The following is a 14,369-nucleotide window of genomic DNA, read 5'->3' on the forward strand; positions in this document are numbered from 1 at the left end:
AACAGTTTTTGGATGGGAAAAGCCAGGATTTGTTTTAATGAAGGGCCGTCGGAGATGTTGAGAGAGGACAGTAAGATGCACTTCAAATGTCAATATTTGTTTGGAGAAACTTCAGAGGAAATATAAGTAAATAAGATAAAAAGAAATTGTATTGATCCCTGGTGGGAAATTGGATTGTTGCAGCAGTAAAAGCAATGGAACATCAACAGAAAAAAAGAAAAACAAGAGTATGAAAGAAGCAATGAAATGACACAAAATAATATGAGTAATGACGCTACCATTAGAATAGAATAACCAGTTATGGCTTCATGTCAGAAATCAGTATGCTAGCAATGTGTAGTGCATGTAAATTGGACTGTGGAGACTGAAGAGATGATAAATTCAATATTTCTAAAATACTTGCATTACCAGTTTCCAGCTGCTTTGCTTCTTATCCAATGCAGCTTAACTGAACTCATTTTTTTTATGTGATATGTGAGTTGATGATACTCCCAGAGAGAAAACATTTTGATTCACACTGAGGAGCTCTGATCCACGTCTATTCCTGTGCTGTCATTACTGAAGGCAGTGAGTCCAGACGAAGTTCAGTGTGCATCGAAAGACTTGAGACAAAGCTTTCTTTAGTCCTCTGACCTCTCAAGAACAATTTCTCTGCAAAACTTTTCTTCTTGGTCAGTTGTTTTTTCCAATGGTTATATGTCTGATAGCCAAGATTTCAGAAAAATCAACTATTGTTATGTTCTTTTAAATATTTGTCTTCGTAAGTGTGTGAAAGGGGGAACTGTTTTAAAAAACAGTGAAAAAAAAAAGAATAAAAACAACCTCATTTTTGTAAATCAAGTAATATTTTTAATAAAGTTTGTTGAAAATATGCAACTGAGTAGAGATTGTCAAGTGCATTGTAGCAGCACACTTGAGGTGTCTACCCAAATATACAGGCTTTGTTCAATAATTAAAAATCATCATCTTGTCTTACAAACTTTAAGTATGACATTTTTTTCTAAATTTTTCATCCATTAGTAAATAGTCTTCTCACAGTTGGAAACTGGATATCAGTCCAGTTTCATTTAAATCTGTAATAAAAAGTAAAAAAAAAAATATATATATATATATATAAAAATACAGAATAAAAACAACCTTACTTTCTAATCAAAATACTATTTTGAAAAAGGTCATCATCCTCTAATCATACAAACATTAAATATAAAATGTTGTATTAGTCTTCCATTCATTAGAAAATATTCTTCTCACAGTTGGAAACTGGATATCAGTCCAGTTTCATTTAAATCTGTAATAAAAAGTTAAAAAAGAAAACAGTGAAAAATACAGAATAAAAACAACCTTATTTTAAAAAAAAAGTACTATTTTGAAAAAAGTCATCATCCTCTAATCATACAAACTATAAATATAAAATGTTTTCTAAATACTTCATCCATTATATAGTCTTCTCACAGTTGGAAACTGGAAATCAGTCCAGTTTCAATTAAATCTGTAATAAAAAGAAAAAAAAGACAAAAAGAAAAACAGTGAAAAATACAGATTAAAAACAACCTTATTTTCGAATCAAAGTACTATTTTGAAAAAAGTCATCATCATCTAATCATACAAGCTTTAAATATAAAATGTTTTCTAAATACTTCATCCATTAGTAAATAGTCCTCCACAGTTGGAAACTGGATATCAGTCCAGTTTCAATTAAATCTGTAATAAAAAGAAAAAAAAAGACAAAAAGAAAAAATAAAGAAGAAAAACAATCTTATTTTTGAAATGAAGTACTATTTTTAAAAAAGTCATTATCCTCTAATCATACAAACTTTAACTATAAAATGTTTTCTAAATACTTAATCCATTAGTAAATATTCTTCTCACAGTTGGAAACTGGATATCAGTCCAGTTTCATTTAAATCTGTAATAAAAAGACAAAAAAGACAAAAAGAAAAACAGTGAAAAATACAGAATAAAAACAACCTTATTTTTTAAATGAGGTACTATTTTGAAAAAAGTCATCATCTAATCATTAAAGCTTTAAATATAAAATATTTTCTAAATACTTCAACCATTAGTAAATATTCTTCTCACAGTTGGAAACTGGATATCAGTCCAGTTTCAATTAAATCTGTAATAAAAAGACAAAAAGAAAAACAGTGAAAAATACAGAATAAAAACAACCTTATTTTCGAATCAAAGTACTATTTTGAAAAAAGTCATCATCTAATTATAAAAGCTTTAAATATAAAATGTTTTCTAAATACTTCAACCATTAGTAAATAGTCTTCACACAGTTGGAAACTGGAAATCAGTCCAGTTCCATTTAAATCTGTAAGAAAAAGAAAAAGAAAAACAGTGAAAAATACAGAAGAAAAACAACCTTATTTTCGAATCAAAGTACTATTTTGAAAAAAGTCATCATCATCTAATCATAAAAGCTTTAAATATAAAATGTTTTCTAAATACTTCAACCATTAGTAAATATTCTTCTCACAGTTGGAAACTGGATATCAGTCCAGTTTCATTTAAATCTGTAATAAAAAAAAAGAAGAAGAAAAACAGTGAAAAATACAGAATAAAAACAACCTTATTTTTTAAATGAGGTACTATTTTGAAAAAAGTCATCGTCTAATCATAAAAGCTTTAAATATAAAATGTTTTCTAAATACTTCAACCATTAGTAAATATTCTTCTCACAGTTGGAAACTGGAAATCAGTCCAGTTTCATTTAAATCTGTAATAAAAAAAAAAAGAAAAAAGAAAAACAGTGAAAAATACAGAATAAAAACAACCTTATTTTTTAAATGAGGTACTATTTTTAAAAAAGTCATCATCACTTAATCATCCATCCATCCATCCATCCATCTTCAACCGCTTATCCGGGATCGGGTCGCGGGGGCAACAGCTCCAGCAGGGGACCCCAAACTTCCCTTTCCCGGGCCACATTAACCAGCTCTGACTGGGGGATCCCGAGGCGTTCCCAGGCCAGAGTAGAGATATAATCTCTCCACCTAGTCCTGGGTCTTCCCCGTGGTCTCCTCCCAGCTGGTCGTGCCTGGAACACCTCCCAAGGGAGGCGCCCAGGAGGCATCCGTGCTAGATGCCCGAACCACCTCAACTGGCTCCTTTCGACGCAAAGGAGCAAGGACTCTACTCCGAGTCCCTCACGGATGACTGAGCTTCTTACCCTATCTCTAAGGGAGACGCCAGCCACCCTCCTGAGGAAACCCATTTCGGCCGCTTGCACCCGCGACCTCGTTCTTTCGGTCATGACCCAACCCTCATGACCATAGGTGAGAGTAGGAACGAAGATTGAACGGTAGATCGAGAGCTTTGCCTTCCGGCTCAGCTCTCTTTTCGTCACAACGGTGCGGTAAAGCGAATGCAATACCGCCCCTGCTGCTCCGATTCTCCGACCAATCTCACGTTCCATCGTCCCCTCACTCGCGAACAAGACCCCGAGATACTTAAACTCCTTCACTTGGGGTAAGGACTCATTCCCTACCCGGAGTAGGCAATCCACCGGTTTCCTGCTGAGAACCATGGCCTCAGATTTAGAGGTGCTGATTCTCATCCCGACTGCGTCACACTCGGCTGCGAACCGATCCAGTGAGTGCTGGAGGTCGCAGACCGATGATGCCAACAGGACCACATCATCTGCAAAAAGCAGCGATGAGATCCTCAGCACACCGATCTGCAAACCCTCCTCCACCCGACTACGCCTCGATATCCTGTCCATGAATATCACGAACAGGATTGGTGACAAAGCGCAGCCCTGGCGGAGGCCAACCCCCACCGGAAACGAGTCCGACTTACTGCCGAGGATCCGAACACAGCTCTCGCTTTGGGCGTACAGGGATTGGATGGCCCTGAGAAGTGCCCCCCTCACCCCATACTCCCGCAGCACCCCCCACAGTATCTCCCGGGGGACCCGGTCATATGCCTTCTCCAAGTCCACAAAACACATGTAGACTGGATGGGCATACTCCCAGGCCCCCTCCAGGATCCTTGCGAGAGTGAAGAGCTGGTCCGTTGTTCCACGGCCAGGACGGAATCCGCATTGTTCCTCTTCGATCTGAGGTTCGACTATCGGCCGAACCCTCCTTTCCAGCACCTTGGAGTAGACTTTACCAGGGAGGCTGAGCAGTGTGATACCCCTGTAATTGGCACACACTCTCTGGTCCCCCTTTTTGAAAAGGGGAACCACCACCCCGGTCTGCCACTCCTTAGGCACTGTCACCGACTTCCACGCGGTGTTGAAGAGACGTGTCATCCAAGACAGCCCCTCCCCACCCAGAGCCTTCAGCATTTCTGGGCGGATCTCATCAACCCCCGGGGCTTTGCCACTGTGGAGTTGTTTGACTACCTCAGTGACTTCCACCAGGGTAATTGATGATGGTCCCCCATCAGCTTCCAGCTCTGCCTCTACCATAGAGGGCGTATTGGTCGGATTCAGAAGTTCCTCAAAGTGCTCCTTCCACCGCCCGATTACCTCCTCAGTTGAGGTCAACAGTGTCCCATCCTTACTGTACACAGCTTGGATGGTTCCCCGTTTCCCCCTCCTAAGGTGCCGGATGGTTTTCCAGAAGCATTTTGGTGCCGACCGAAAGTCCTTCTCCATGGCTGCTCCGAACTCCTCCCACACCCGCTGCTTTGCCTCCGTCACGGCAGTGGCTGCTGCTCTTCGGGCCCGTCGGTACCCTGCAACTGCCTCCGGAGACCTCCAAGATAACATATCCCGGAAGGCCTCCTTCTTCAGTCGGACGGCTTCCCTGACCACCGGTGTCCACCACGGTGTTCGAGGGTTGCCGCCCCTTGAGGCACCTAAGACCTTAAAACCACAGCTCACCGCCGCAGCTTCAGCAATGGAAGCTTTGAACATCGTCCACTCGGGTTCAATGCCCCCAACCTCCACAGGGATGCCAGAAAAGCTCCGCCGGAGGTGTGAGTTGAAGATCTCTCGGACAGGGGCCTCCTCCAGACGTTCCCAGTTCACCCTCACTACGCGTTTGGGCTTACCAGGTCTGTCCAGAGTCTTCCCCCACCCTCTGACCCAACTCACCACCAGATGGTGATCAGTTGACAGCTCCGCCCCTCTCTTCACCCGAGTGTCCAAAACATGCGGCCTCAGATCAGATGATACGATTACAAAATCGATCATCGACCTTCGGCCTAGGGTGCTCTGGTACCACGTACACTTATGAGCATCCTTATGTTCGAACATGGTGTTCGTTATGGACAATCCATGACTAGCACAGAAGTCCAACAACAAACGACCACTCGGGTTTAGATCAGGGAGGCCGTTCCTCCCAATCACGCCACTCCAGGTGTCTCCATCGTTGCCCACGTGCGCGTTGAAGTCTCCCAGGAGAACTATGGAGTCCCCTACTGGAGCCCCATACAAGACTCCATTCAGGGTCTCCAAGAAGGCCGAATACTCCGAACTGCTGCTTGGTGCATACGCACAAACAACAGTCAGAGTTTTCCCCCCCATAACCCGAAGGCGTAGGGAGGCGACCCTCTCGTCCACCGGGGTAAACTCCAACGTAGCGGCACTCAGCCGGGGATTTGTGAGTATCCCCACACCCGCCCGGCGCCTCACACCATGGGCAACTCCAGAGAAGAATAGAGTCCAACCCCTATCCAAGAGTACGGTTCCAGAACCGAGGCTGTGCGTAGAGGTAAGCCCTACCAGATCCAACTGATAGCGCTCCACCTCCCGCACAAGCTCCGGCTCCTTCCCCCACAGAGAGGTGACGTTCCACGTCCCCAGAGCCAGCCTCTGCCGCCCGGGTCCAGTCCGTCGAGGTCCCTGGCCTTCACTGCCACCCGTGTGGCAGCGCACCCGACCCAAGCGGTTCTTCCCGCAGGTGGTGAGCCCACAGGATCATAATCATACAAGCTATAAATATAAAATGTTTTCTAGATACTTCCTCCATTAGTAAATATTCTTCTCATAGTTGGAAACTAGATATCAGTCCAGTTTCAATTAAATCTGTAATAAAAAGACAAAAAAGACAAAAAGAAAAACAGTGAAAAATACAGAATAAAAACAACCTTATTTTTTAAATGAGGTACTATTTTGAAAAAGGTCATCATCTAATCATACAAACTTTAACTATAAAATGTTTTCTAAATACTTCAACCATTAGTAAATAATCTTCTCACAGTTGGAAACTGGATATCAGTCCAGTTTCAATTAAATCTGTAATAAAAAAAAAGAAGAAGAAAAACAGTGAAAAAATACAGAATAAAAACAACCTTATTTTCAAATCAAAGTACTATTTTGAAAAAAGTCATCATCATCTAATCATACAAGCTTTAAATATAAAATGTTTTATAAATACTTCATCCATTATTAAATAGTCTTCTCACAGTTGGAAACTGGAAATCAGTCCAGTTTCATTTAAATATGTAATAAAAAGGAAAAAAAGACAAAAAGAAAAACACTGAAAAATACAGAATAAAAACAACCTTATTTTTTAAATGAGGTACTATTTTGAAAAAAGTCATCATCATCTAATCATAAAAGCTTTAAATATAAAATGTTTTCTAAATACTTCAACCATTAGTAAATATTCTTCACACAGTTGGAAACTGGATATCAGTCCAGTTTCATTTAAATCTGTAAGAAAAAGAAAAAGTAAAACAGTGAAAAATACAGAATAAAAACAACCTTATTTTCGAATCAAAGTACTATTTTGAACATGTCATCATCATCTAATCATAAAAGCTTTAAATATAAAATGTTTTCTAAATACTTCAACCATTAGTAAATATTCTTCTCACAGTTGGAAACTGGATATCAGTCCAGTTTCAATTAAATCTGTAAAAAAAAGAAAAAAAAGACAAAAAGAAAAACAGTGAGAAATACAGAATAAAAACAACCTTATTTTTTAAATGAGGTACTATTTTGTAAAAAGTCATCATCTAATCATAAAAGCTTTAAATATAACATGTTTTCTAAATACTTCAAACATTAGTAAATATTCTTCTCACAGTTGGAAACTGGATATCAGTCCAGTTTCATTTAAATCTGTAATAAAAAAAAAAAGAAAAAAGAAAAACAGTGAGAAATACAGAATAAAAACAATCTTATTTTTTAAATGAGGTACTATTTTTAAAAAAGTCATCATCATCTAATCATACAAACTTTAACTATAAAATGTTTTCTAAATACTTCAACCATTAGTAAATATTCTTCTCACAGTTGGAAACTGGAAATCAGTCCAGTTTCAATGAAATCTGTAATAAAAAGAAAAAAAAGACAAAAAGAAAAACAGTGAAAAATACAGAATAAAAACAACCTTATTTTTTAAATGAGGTACTATTTTGAAAAAAATCATCATCTAATCATAAAAGCTTTAAATATAAAATGTTTTCTAAATACTTCAACCATTAGTAAATATTCTTCTCACAGTTGGAAACTGGATATCAGTCCAGTTTCATTTAAATCTGTAATAAAAAGAAAAAGAAAAACAGTGAAAAATACAGAAGAAAAACAACCTTATTTTTGAATCAAAGTACTATTTTGAAAAAAGTCATCATCATCTAATCATAAAAGCTTTAAATATAAAATGTTTTCTAAATACTTCAACCATTAGTAAATATTCTTCTCACAGTTGGAAACTGGAAATCAGTCCAGTTTCATTTAAATCTGTAATAAAAAAAAAAAGAAAAAAGAAAAACAGTGAAAAATACAGAATAAAAACAACCTTATTTTCGAATCAAAGTACTATTTTGAAAAAAGTCATCATCATCTAATCATAAAAGCTTTAAATATAAAATGTTTTCTAAATACTTCAACCATTAGTAAATATTCTTCTCACAGTTGGAAACTGGATATCAGTCCAGTTTCATTTAAATCTGTAATAAAAAGAAGAAGAAAAACAGTGAAGATTACAGAAGAAAAACAACCTTATTTTCGAATCAAAGTACTATTTTGAAAAAAGTCATCATCATCTAATCATACAAGCTTTAAATATAAAATGTTTTATAAATACTTCATCCATTAGTAAATAATCTTCTCACAGTTGGAAACTGGATATCAGTCCAGTTTCATTTAAATCTGTAATAAAAAAAAAGAAGAAGAAAAACAGTGAAAAATACAGAATAAAAACAACCTTATTTTTTAAATGAGGTACTATTTTTAAAAAAGTCATCATCACTTAATCATCCATCCATCCATCCATCCATCTTCAACCGCTTATCCGGGATCGGGTCGCGGGGGCAACAGCTCCAGCAGGGGACCCCAAACTTCCCTTTCCCGGGCCACATTAACCAGCTCTGACTGGGGGATCCCGAGGCGTTCCCAGGCCAGAGTAGAGATATAATCTCTCCACCTAGTCCTGGGTCTTCCCCGTGGTCTCCTCCCAGCTGGTCGTGCCTGGAACACCTCCCAAGGGAGGCGCCCAGGAGGCATCCGTGCTAGATGCCCGAACCACCTCAACTGGCTCCTTTCGACGCAAAGGAGCAAGGACTCTACTCCGAGTCCCTCACGGATGACTGAGCTTCTTACCCTATCTCTAAGGGAGACGCCAGCCACCCTCCTGAGGAAACCCATTTCGGCCGCTTGCACCCGCGACCTCGTTCTTTCGGTCATGACCCAACCCTCATGACCATAGGTGAGAGTAGGAACGAAGATTGAACGGTAGATCGAGAGCCTTGCCTTCCGGCTCAGCTCTCTTTTCGTCACAACGGTGCGGTAAAGCGAATGCAATACCGCCCCTGCTGCTCCGATTCTCCGACCAATCTCACGTTCCATCGTCCCCTCACTCGCGAACAAGACCCCGAGATACTTAAACTCCTTCACTTGGGGTAAGGACTCATTCCCTACCCGGAGTAGGCAATCCACCGGTTTCCTGCTGAGAACCATGGCCTCAGATTTAGAGGTGCTGATTCTCATCCCGACTGCGTCACACTCGGCTGCGAACCGATCCAGTGAGTGCTGGAGGTCGCAGACCGATGATGCCAACAGGACCACATCATCTGCAAAAAGCAGCGATGAGATCCTCAGCACACCGATCTGCAAACCCTCCTCCACCCGACTACGCCTCGATATCCTGTCCATGAATATCACGAACAGGATTGGTGACAAAGCGCAGCCCTGGCGGAGGCCAACCCCCACCGGAAACGAGTCCGACTTACTGCCGAGGATCCGAACACAGCTCTCGCTTTGGGCGTACAGGGATTGGATGGCCCTGAGAAGTGCCCCCCTCACCCCATACTCCCGCAGCACCCCCCACAGTATCTCCCGGGGGACCCGGTCATATGCCTTCTCCAAGTCCACAAAACACATGTAGACTGGATGGGCATACTCCCAGGCCCCCCTCCAGGATCCTTGCGAGAGTGAAGAGCTGGTCCGTTGTTCCACGGCCAGGACGGAATCCGCATTGTTCCTCTTCGATCTGAGGTTCGACTATCGGCCGAACCCTCCTTTCCAGCACCTTGGAGTAGACTTTACCAGGGAGGCTGAGCAGTGTGATACCCCTGTAATTGGCACACACTCTCTGGTCCCCCTTTTTGAAAAGGGGAACCACCACCCCGGTCTGCCACTCCTTAGGCACTGTCACCGACTTCCACGCGGTGTTGAAGAGACGTGTCATCCAAGACAGCCCCTCCCCACCCAGAGCCTTCAGCATTTCTGGGCGGATCTCATCAACCCCCGGGGCTTTGCCACTGTGGAGTTGTTTGACTACCTCAGTGACTTCCACCAGGGTAATTGATGATGGTCCCCCATCAGCTTCCAGCTCTGCCTCTACCATAGAGGGCGTATTGGTCGGATTCAGAAGTTCCTCAAAGTGCTCCTTCCACCGCCCGATTACCTCCTCAGTTGAGGTCAACAGTGTCCCATCCTTACTGTACACAGCTTGGATGGTTCCCCGTTTCCCCCTCCTAAGGTGCCGGATGGTTTTCCAGAAGCACTTTGGTGCCGACCGAAAGTCCTTCTCCATGGCTGCTCCGAACTCCTCCCACACCCGCTGCTTTGCCTCCGTCACGGCAGTGGCTGCTGCTCTTCGGGCCCGTCGGTACCCTGCAACTGCCTCCGGAGACCTCCGAGATAACATATCCCGGAAGGCCTCCTTCTTCAGTCGGACGGCTTCCCTGACCACCGGTGTCCACCACGGTGTTCGAGGGTTGCCGCCCCTTGAGGCACCTAAGACCTTAAAACCACAGCTCACCGCCGCAGCTTCAGCAATGGAAGCTTTGAACATCGTCCACTCGGGTTCAATGCCTCCACAGGGATGCCAGAAAAGCTCCGCCGGAGGTGTGAGTTGAAGATCTCTCGGACAGGGGCCTCCTTCAGACGTTCCCAGTTCACCCTCACTACGCGTTTGGGCTTACCAGGTCTGTCCAGAGTCTTCCCCCACCCTCTGACCCAACTCACCACCAGATGGTGATCAGTTGACAGCTCCGCCCCTCCCTTCACCCGAGTGTCCAAAACATGCGGCCTCAGATCAGATGATACGATTACAAAATCGATCATCGACCTTCGGCCTAGGGTGCTCTGGTACCACGTACACTTATGAGCATCCTTATGTTCGAACATGGTGTTCGTTATGGACAATCCATGACTAGCACAGAAGTCCAACAACAAACGACCACTCGGGTTTAGATCAGGGAGGCCGTTCCTCCCAATCACGCCACTCCAGGTGTCTCCATCGTTGCCCACGTGCGCGTTGAAGTCTCCCAGGAGAACTATGGAGTCCCCTACTGGAGCCCCATACAGGACTCCATTCAGGGTCTCCAAGAAGGCCGAATACTCCGAACTGCTGTTTGGTGCATACGCACAAACAACAGTCAGAGTTTTCCCCCCCATAACCCGAAGGCGTAGGGAGGCGACCCTCTTGTCCACCGGGGTAAACTCCAACGTAGCGGCACTCAGCCGGGGATTTGTGAGTATCCCCACACCCGCCCGGCGCCTCACACCATGGGCAACTCCAGAGAAGAATAGAGTCCAACCCCTATCCAAGAGTACGGTTCCAGAACCGAGGCTGTGCGTAGAGGTAAGCCCTACCAGATCCAACTGATAGCGCTCCACCTCCCGCACAAGCTCCGGCTCCTTCCCCCACAGAGAGGTGACGTTCCACGTCCCCAGAGCCAGCCTCTGCCGCCCGGGTCCAGTCCGTCGAGGTCCCTGGCCTTCACTGCCACCCGTGTGGCAGCGCACCCGACCCAAGCGGTTCTTCCCGCAGGTGGTGAGCCCACAGGATCATAATCATACAAGCTATAAATATAAAATGTTTTCTAAATACTTCCTCCATTAGTAAATATTCTTCTCATAGTTGGAAACTAGATATCAGTCCAGTTTCAATTAAATCTGTAATAAAAAGACAAAAAAGACAAAAAGAAAAACAGTGAAAAATACAGAATAAAAACAACCTTATTTTTTAAATGAGGTACTATTTTGAAAAAGGTCATCATCTAATCATACAAACTTTAACTATAAAATGTTTTCTAAATACTTCATCCATTAGTAAATATTCTTCTCATAGTTGAAAACTGGATATCAGTCCAGTTTCATTTAAATCTGTAATAAAAAGAAAAGAAAAAAGAAAAACAGTGAAAAATACAGATTAAAAACAACCTTATTTTCGAATCAAAGTACTATTTTGAAAAAGGTCATCATCATCTAATCATACAAGCTTTAAATATAAAATGTTTTCTAAATACTTTATCCATTATATAGTCTTCTCACAGTTGGAAACTGGATATCAGTCCAGTTTCAATTAAATCTGTAATAAAAAGAAAAAAAAGACAAAAAGAAAAACAGTGAAAAATACAGACTAAAAACAACCTTATTTTTTAAATGAGGTACTATTTTGAAAAAAGTCATCATCATTTAATCATACAAGCTATAAATATAAAATGTTTTCTAAATACTTCATCCATTAGTAAATATTCTTGTCACAGTTGGAAACTGGATATCAGTCCAGTTTCATTTAAATCTGTAATAAAAAGAAAAAGAAAAACAGTGACAAATACAGAAGAAAAACAACCTATTTTCGAATCAAAGTACTATTTTGAAAAAAGTCATCAACATCTAATCATACAAGCTATAAATATAAAATGTTTTCCTAAATACTTCAACCATTAGTAAATATTCTTCTCACAGTTGGAAACTGGATATCAGTCAGTTTCATTTAAATCTGTAATAAAAAGAAACTGGAAATCAGTCCAGTTTCATTTAAATCTGTAAGAAAAAGAAAAAGAAAAACAGTAAAAAATACAGAATAAAAACAACCTTATTTTTTAAAAGAGGTACTATTTTGAAAAAAGTCATCATCTAATCATAAAAGCTTTAAATATAAAATGTTTTCTAAATACTTCAACCATTAGTAAATATTCTTCACACAGTTGGAAACTGGATATCAGTCCAGTTTCATTTAAATCTGTAAGAAAAAGAAAAAGAAAAATAGTGAAAAATACAGAATAAAAACAACCTTATTTTCGAATCAAAGTACTATTTTGAACATGTCATCATCATCTAATCATAAAAGCTTTAAATATAAAATGTTTTCTAAATACTTCAACCATTAGTAAATATTCTTCTCACAGTTGGAAACTGGATATCAGTCCAGTTTCAATTTAAATCTGTAAAAAAAGAAAAAAAGACAAAAGAAAAACAGTGAGAAATACAGAATAAAAACAACCTTATTTTTTAAATGAGGTACTATTTTGTAAAAAGTCATCATCTAATCATAAAAGCTTTAAATATAAAAATGTTTTCTAAATACTTCAACCATTAGTAATATTCTTCTCACAGTTGGAAACTGGATATCAGTCCAGTTTCATTTAAATCTGTAATAAAAAAAAAAAGAAAAAAGAAAAACAGTGAGAAATACAGAATAAAAACAATCTTATTTTTTAAATGAGGTACTATTTGAAAAAATCATCGTCTAAAAAAAGCTTTAAATATAAAATGTTTTCTAAATACTTCAACCATTAGTAAATATTCTTCTCACAGTTGGAAACTGGAAATCAGTCCAGTTTCATTAAATCTGTAATAAAAAAAAAAGAAAAAGAAAAACAGTGAAAAATACAGAATAAAAACAACCTTATTTTCGAATCAAAAGTACTATTTTGAAAAAGTCATCATCATCTAATCATACAAGCTTTAAATATAAAATGTTTTATAAATACTTCATCCATTAGTAAATAATCTTCTCACAGTTGGAAACTGGATATCAGTCCAGTTTCATTTAAATCTGTAATAAAAAAAAAGAAGAAGAAAAACAGTGAAAAATACAGAATAAAAACAACCTTATTTTTTAAATGAGGTACTATTTTTAAAAAAGTCATCATCACTTAATCATCCATCCATCCATCCATCCATCTTCAACCGCTTATCCGGGATCGGGTCGCGGGGGCAACAGCTCCAGCAGGGGACCCCAAACTTCCCTTTCCCGGGCCACATTAACCAGCTCTGACTGGGGGATACCGAGGCGTTCCCAGGCCAGAGTAGAGATATAATCTCTCCACCTAGTCCTGGGTCTTCCCCGTGGTCTCCTCCCAGCTGGTCGTGCCTGGAACACCTCCCAAGGGAGGCGCCCAGGAGGCATCCGTGCTAGATGCCCGAACCACCTCAACTGGCTCCTTTCGACGCAAAGGAGCAAGGACTCTACTCCGAGTCCCTCACGGATGACTGAGCTTCTTACCCTATCTCTAAGGGAGACGCCAGCCACCCTCCTGAGGAAACCCATTTCGGCCGCTTGCACCCGCGACCTCGTTCTTTCGGTCATGACCCAACCCTCATGACCATAGGTGAGAGTAGGAACGAAGATTGAACGGTAGATCGAGAGCTTTGCCTTCCGGCTCAGCTCTCTTTTCGTCACAACGGTGCGGTAAAGCGAATGCAATACCGCCCCTGCTGCTCCGATTCTCCGACCAATCTCACGTTCCATCGTCCCCTCACTCGCGAACAAGACCCCGAGATACTTAAACTCCTTCACTTGGGGTAAGGACTCATTCCCTACCCGGAGTAGGCAATCCACCGGTTTGCTGCTGAGAACCATGGCCTCAGATTTAGAGGTGCTGATTCTCATCCCGACTGCGTCACACTCGGCTGCGAACCGATCCAGTGAGTGCTGGAGGTCGCAGACCGATGATGCCAACAGGACCACATCATCTGCAAAAAGCAGCGATGAGATCCTCAGCACACCGATCTGCAAACCCTCCTCCACCCGACTACGCCTCGATATCCTGTCCATGAATATCACGAACAGGATTGGTGACAAAGCGCAGCCCTGGCGGAGGCCAACCCCCACCGGAAACGAGTCCGACTTACTGCCGAGGATCCGAACACAGCTCTCGCTTTGGGCGTACAGGGATTGGATGGCCCTGAGAAGTGCCCCCCTCACCCCATACTCCCGCAGCTCACC

The 14,369-nt window shown here is 41.4% G+C and overlaps 2 long non-coding RNA genes across 2 annotated transcripts; both read right to left on the bottom strand.

Annotated features, from left to right (window-relative positions):
• Positions 1 to 826: 826 nt before the first annotated feature.
• LOC119487961 lies at positions 827 to 1,102 on the bottom strand. The gene is made up of 2 exons (XR_005206838.1): positions 993 to 1,102; positions 827 to 939 (listed from the first exon to the last, which is right to left on the bottom strand). It is a non-coding gene; the product is annotated as an uncharacterized LOC119487961 (long non-coding RNA).
• A 4,866-nt stretch (positions 1,103 to 5,968) lies between these two features.
• Positions 5,969 to 8,056, bottom strand: LOC119495666. The gene is made up of 2 exons (XR_005208530.1): positions 8,020 to 8,056; positions 5,969 to 6,193 (listed from the first exon to the last, which is right to left on the bottom strand). It is a non-coding gene; the product is annotated as an uncharacterized LOC119495666 (long non-coding RNA).
• Positions 8,057 to 14,369: the final 6,313 nt, after the last annotated feature.

This window comes from Sebastes umbrosus, chromosome 1, assembly GCF_015220745.1.
Source record: "Sebastes umbrosus isolate fSebUmb1 chromosome 1, fSebUmb1.pri, whole genome shotgun sequence".
NCBI classification, from domain to species: domain Eukaryota; kingdom Metazoa; phylum Chordata; class Actinopteri; order Perciformes; family Sebastidae; genus Sebastes; species Sebastes umbrosus.